Genomic DNA, 6,927 nt, shown 5'->3' on the forward strand with positions numbered 1-6,927 from the left:
GGGCATGACAGAATAAAGGGGTGGTGGGTTAGGGGCATGACAGAATAAAGGGGTGGTGGGTTAGGGGCATGACAGAATAAAGGGGTGGTGGGTTAGGGGCATGACAGAATAAAGGGGTGGTGGGTTAGGGGCATGACAGAATAATGGAGTGAGAAGCGGCAGATCAAGGAGGGTGAGACAGATAGAGGGGAGCCCTGGCTATGTGCAAGGTAACCAAGGTTTTACAACAAATGCATGATTTTAAATCACCTGAGATTTGAGAACAAAGCAGGCGTGTCCAAGCGAACTGCTGGCCTTGTCCGAGTTGACAAGCCATAGTGGATTGAATAGGTTATAACTTATAACGTGAAATACAACAAGTACTCCCACCTTTATACTTCCATGTGTTCAGCCAATCACAGTGGTGCGATTTGGAGGATGATTGGCTTGGCAATGGCATATATGCGGAGGTCCACGTTTTGAATTGAATTGAATTGAAAATTGAATTAATCACAGCTGTAAAGCCGCTGGATTCTATCAATGTCACATAAAGGAGGTCTGTAATTGCAGATTGCTTACACGGTTGGAGCTAAATGAAGCTCAGACAGGATGCACTGAGGAAAAAGGGTAGAAGGATTAATCTTCCCTCATCTGATAGAATGTCACACTAAATCAATTATCATTTTATCGACTGAGGTCGATAAAAAAAGGCTTCTAAATCCTAATTTTTTTCTGAAAAACCCATGTTTCTATGTCAGTGGTGCTCAACCTTTTGTCAAGGACCCCCAGAATTATCTCTATTGGGCCACGGACCCCCATCTCAAAATATGTAGTTCCAGGGACCCCCCAGAAGCCAATATTTTAGTTAAAAATGTTCGCTCAGAAATATATATTCAAAGATTTGTGCCACATTTTCACGACTTTTCAAAAATAGCAGATTTACAAACTCGTAGTGCACCACTCGGTGGCGCACTATGAGCTTGTAGATCTGCTATTTTTCAATAGCTAAAGTATAACATAATGCTTTAAAACACCAAAAGGGGTTCCCGTCAAGAATGGGTTAAGCAATACTCATATCCAATGAAATGGTTAAACAGTGAATTGCTCAATGATTCACCCTTGCTGAAAGAAAATCAAATCATGTTGATCTCAGGATCCACATGGGAATGGCATGTCTGTGGATCTCGGAATTCATGTGGTCAGCCTGCAGTGATGTCAGTCGTCTATCATGTCAGATTTGGGAAAGGTTTCAGCTCGATCAGAGTCACAGTGACTTTGATAAGTCACTGTGAAAGTCATTAAATACACGCAAAACAGTTTTTCTCGATTTCACTGGTTTCTCGACTTCACAGTAACATTACATATTCCACCTCTTCAACTCTCAACTGTAGACCACTTTGTTCAAAATAGCCAATCTAGTACAAGCTTGCAATGTGTGTGCATTGTGAGCTTGTAGATATATAGGCACATTTTGGCAAATGTAACGTTAAATGGAATGCGCAGCATTTATATAGCGCCTTTATCCAAGGCGCTTTACATAGATTGTGCATTACATTCACCCATTCACACATACGCCGATGGCGGTGGAAACCATGCAAGGCACCAACCAGCACATCAGAGCAATTAGGCTTTCAGTGTCTTGCTCAAGGACACTTCGGCGCTAACTCTGGGGGAGCCCGGGTTCGAACTGGCAACCTTGCGGTTTCCATCCAGCCACTGAGCCCTGAGCCACTGCCGCCGCCCCCAAAAATATACATACAATATATAACCTACCCCACCGGCAATGATAATGATTAATGAATGATCAGAGGGGTGATATCAAAAGCAAGGGCATAGATTAACCCCCCCCCCTCCACAAATCGAAGCCTGAATACATCAGGATGAAAGTGACATAGCAAGTTGAAACCTTGAGTGAGATGAATGGTGGGTGGTGGTGTGTGTGTGTGTGTGTGTGTGTGTGTGTGTGTGTGTGTGTGTGTGTGTGTGTGTGTGTGTGTGTGTGTGTGTGTGTGTGTGTGTGTGTGTGTGTGTGTGTGTGTGTGTGTGTGTGTCAGGCCGCAGGCACGTATTTACATTAGAGGCAGGGCAAGCAGCTGCCTACCCAACTCCCTTTGAAAACACTGACTGAGAAAAAAGAAAAAGAAAAAAAGATCCGAAAGAGAGGGCAGAGAAATGGCTGGATGTGTGGATAGGACTTAACCCTTTTCGTTTGCAGGGGACACTCTGTTTTTTATAGAGCTAATAGCCTATAGCTGCTAATGAGACTCCTTTAGCCCGCTGCATGGTTCATAAAACCCAGGGTCAAAGATCAACTGCTGACAACTATCCTCTGGGACATGGAGACAAGCCTGTGGGCTCCTGCGCACGCACGCACGCACGCACGCACGCACGCACGCACACACACACACACACACACACACACACAGGCCTGCCAGGGAAATACCAGGGGCTATGTTGCTGGTTAGAGGACAGAGGTTAAGGGGCCATCCAGATGAGGACGATTTCGGTGTTTCTCGGGCAAGTAATTAGCCTATCTGCCCTTTTTGTCACACGGAGACGGCGTTTTGGGGGACTGTAGTGTCTTGCCATTATTTGTCATATATTGAGTGTCCAGGAAGCACTTCTTACCCTGTTGCATAAATGATTGGAGAGGCCAGGCATGTCCTTATTTCTGTATCATTTTATTAAGGACAAAGCTTAGTTACCAAATTCATGATCAGTCCATTCCAGAGCCATCCTAGAGCAGTCCCCTCATAGCTGTCCCCGACCTCATCTGGAACCTGGCTACAGATCTCACTCTGACTGACTGGATTCTCGACTGACCTCTCTGACTGGATTCTGTGGATTCTCACTGGATTCTCTGGATCTCCGCACATTTGAGACCCTCTTTATAATTCTCCCCAAATAGTGCATGTAGGGTGTGCACCCCAACGCCCTTGTATGTGTTTACGCACGTGCATGTGCGTCCCCAGACCACCGCATACTAAGTAGATGGTCACTTCTATAGATTATTAACACAATGGTATCCACGGTTCAATACAATAGCCTTTACAATTTCATAGCAGACCTTTTCAACTGATCACATAGGCCCTCCTTGGAATGTGTCTGTGGGCCAGCTAATATCAAGCCTCTCAGAACTTACATGCAGGAACTCAGCTAGTGAAGGTTTGTCCTGCACAACAACATGACATTATACAACATTATATGGATATTTCATCGTAATGTGGCTTTGTAATATACGACAGGACTTCAACGGCTAATTGTGAAACTACCTTCCAGAGTGGGAAAGTTTGGAGACGCGACTTTCACGTCTCCGTGTGTACAGCGAATGCCGCCTAATTTGCTGAAACGGTGATGTCATAGTCCCCTCGCCCCCTCCAAACTAACTAGTGTTAATGGTTTATTTCACCATAACCACTTACATATAAGTATCACAGCTATTTGATATTTGCACATAATGTCTATAAATCTCTTCTCCAAAAATAGCCGATCTGCAGCCCGCATGCACGAGCTTGTAGAGGAGCTATTTTTGGAGAACAGATATAAATTATGGTGATTACCAATCCGGAAAGACAAGAAAAAAAACGGATCTTCTACATTATTGTTACTATTAAATGGTGTAGTGTAGAATAGATTAGTATATAGGCTATACAAGATAGGCAGCACAGCCACCGCACGTTCCTCTCAGGCAGGTCTGACTGCGCATGCAGTGCACAGTGCAAAGCATGCATGGACCTCATCAAAGTGCTTCTCTTCTTGGGTGGAAATTCCACGCACATTCACAGCCATTTCACATCGCGGTGGTTTGACCCAGAGCCAACTCTTTGTGTAACTTCAAAACGGCTTTGCATTGAGAGACCACAGGTAGGATAAACACATTGTTTACTGTCCACATTCCTCTATAAACGGCCTGTTTTCACTGTTTCCAATTGCTCTTTTTTTATACTTTTGTAGGCTATAGCCTATGTGCAATGATTAGCGCTGCTGCCAGCAGGTGGAATCAATCTAGAGCAATTATCTGACATTCAGAGGTGTTGCGCACCAGCGAATATATATTCAATCTCCAAAGTCAAACTCATAAATTCACAATGTACCATGCCGCTCCTCGTTGTGAGCTGTATGATGATCTGAGAGAGAGAGAGAGAGAGAGAGAGAGAGAGAGCGCACCGAGAGAAGGGGTGCGCTCTCTCTCTCTCTCTCTCTCTCTGAATGTGTGAATCACTTACTTTGTGCGTGCTGCTTGTTTTCAGAAGAATTAATCCAAGGTTTGTCATATTATGATTTAAAGTAGGCATCAACTTTAGCTGGTAAATCAGTGTGTGCAGAGTGAGAAGCATCACTGCTCTGCAACCTCTGCTGATTAAATTGATATGACCTAGATAGCCTATGTCATATGCGCATCTGAGATAATTAGTTATTTGGCAACACCTGTGTGAAATACCAATAGTATAATTTATAAAATGCTTTCATATAGCCTTAGAATAAGCTTTTTCTTTTTTTTGGGTGGCCATCTACAGGCCGGCAATATGTACTACAGCTGTATCTTGAAAATGGAGCAGTTTACCGGTCTTGTGTAGACATCGTACATAATTAACATAACCGCAATGTAGACGCAGTAAAGTTTTATATCGTCCACAGGCGGGGAACAGCCCGCGACGTCCTCGTGTAGTGAGGCCCTAGTGAGGTGTCCCCTTGTTCACACTTTGGGTAAAATAATCCCCACTTGTTCCAGACAAGCTCTTCCATTGTCCTCATGGGACTGCCATAATATAATAGAAATAGCTCGTATCTACTGTGACATCAGACAACTAAAGCAATAAAAAACCTGTTTGACAGCTTGAGCTTGTTTAATTGGCATCAGGGTTTTGGCATAGATCATAGATTAAATATACCATGCAGGGGGTTCAAATAAAGTTCAATAAATAACATCACTTTTGTTCAACTTTTCTTGGAACTCAAGCATGGTTCATGGTTTAGTAATAACTTTAATATCACAAGGAAAAACATGAGAAACAAGCACAACAATCCAAAAATATGTTGGCCAACACTGAGATTCACATCACTGAATTTATACCAGTATAGGAATTATATAGCTAGATGGAATTCCTTCCAATCCTGGACGTTCACAACGTGTAGTAGGGCCTATAGCCAAGACAAATTGTAAATGTTGTGTGAAGGTGTATGAACAGGAGGTGTTGGGAGCCAAAAGCCTTTTTTAGGATATAAATACTTAATTTGTCTTTGTCATACAAACTTCTAGATAGGCTTTTTTCTTTCTCTCTTTTTTCCCTTTTTTCCCTGCTGCTGTGTAACAGCTGAGCTGGTCTATGTTCTATCACTTTGGCTTTCACGCCCACTTAAGCTATCTTTCTCATTGGCTGCTGCATGTATTGACGACCTATCGCCCTGATTGGCTGCTCGTCTCTAGGCAACCAGACACTTTCTGCCTCTAGCCGACCTCTCAGCCATGGGATGCGTTATAGGTTGCCAGGTTTGCCTGGTTGCGAGTTCCAAGCAACTGGGTATATGAAAATGATCGCAGGGCACGGGTTGCCAGGTTTAAAAAAATTATAATAATTACAAAAATAAAAATAAAATTTTAATAATAATTACAAAAATCGGGATCAAGGCCAAATTTTCCACCACCGCTACAAATATAAAAGCAGCTGGTAATTATGACTGTCATCAATTCTTGTTTTTACATAAATGAAAAAGAAAAGACTAACTCATTAATAGGCCTACATACAAACCAAACATACAATTACATACAAATACATATAAGGGGAGATATCAGATGGGCTGCCTATAGCTGACAGATGGGCTATCAGATGGGCTATTTTCAGTGCACGACACTGTCTGTATGACAAAGTATAAATCTGGCAACTTACTGTATGAAATGTCTTAATGTAATGAAAACACATCCAGAGGTCGAACTAAAGTACAAGCCATCTGGAATGTGATTGGCGTAATGGCGTTGGACACATCCAATTCTCTCCGCCGCAAAGCTCTCACAATAAAATCATTCATTCTAAGGTGGCATGTTCACTAAAGCCTGGTTACGCAAGGTTACATGTTCACTATTTGAGAGAACATATACACTCACAAAACTAATTCTGAGCACCCAAACGTGTGTGTGTGTGTGCGTGCGTGTGATGTGTGCGTGTGTGTGTGTGTGTGTGCGTGCATGTGTGCGTGCGTGCGTGCGTGCGTGCGTGCGTGCGTGCGTGTGTGTTTTAAGATATTAGGCATAGGCAAAAATGTCTTATGTCCACAAAATAGGTGTAATTTGTATTATATGTTTTCCTCTGAGACAGAATAAAGCCCTTGAGAAGCAGGTGTAGTAGTATACAGTACACTGTACCTGATGGTTTGCAAGGCTCCAGCTGGATGGTGATTCATCATCAGCAACACACATCTGGTATACTGACTGAATTCTGGCTGCTGAGCAGAGCATTTCTCAGAAAGCTGCTTAAGTTGGGACTGGACTCAACAGATCTAGGCCAGCATTACTAGGTGTGGTCCAAGATTGAGCATATAAATGTCAGTGTCAGAAATGTCAGTGTTGATCTACTCTCGAGCACCAGGCAGGTGGTCGGTTTTAAGGCGGTTTAAAGCCATTCAGAAGCGTGTAAATCATTGAATAATGCATTTAATTGGCTTTGACACACTGTCCTGTCATAACCAGTCTGGAGTCTGGACACAGAATTAATAGCATCCTGTCTCAAGGTCAGAGCAGGATTAACTAAAATACATGAAGGTGTAACATACGCCGCGGTCTCCCGCATGGAAATCCAACATCTTAACATTACATATCCCTGTAATCTGGGGGAGATATTCGACTTTTAGGTCATCAGGCTGAGGTTGTGAGTGAGCCACACAACAAAAGCATGAAACTATCTTCATCAGCTGATTATAGACAATTTAACTACCAATAAACTGATTTTATAT

At 42.9% G+C, this 6,927-nt stretch overlaps 1 protein-coding gene across 1 annotated transcript in view; it reads left to right on the forward strand.

Moving 5' to 3' along the window:
* Positions 1-6,907: 6,907 nt before the first annotated feature.
* The window catches only part of LOC306942954 (endothelin receptor type B-like), a 13,782-nt gene continuing 13,762 nt past the window's right edge, over positions 6,908-6,927 (forward strand). The window contains exon 1 of the mRNA XM_079529150.1: positions 6,908-6,927. This exon is cut by the window's right edge and continues 985 nt beyond it. The gene's annotated coding sequence lies outside the window, so the exon portion shown is untranslated.

The sequence above is a fragment of the Electrona antarctica genome (genome assembly GCF_951216825.1).
Source record: "Electrona antarctica genome assembly, chromosome: 19".
NCBI classification, from domain to species: Eukaryota; Metazoa; Chordata; class Actinopteri; order Myctophiformes; family Myctophidae; genus Electrona; species Electrona antarctica.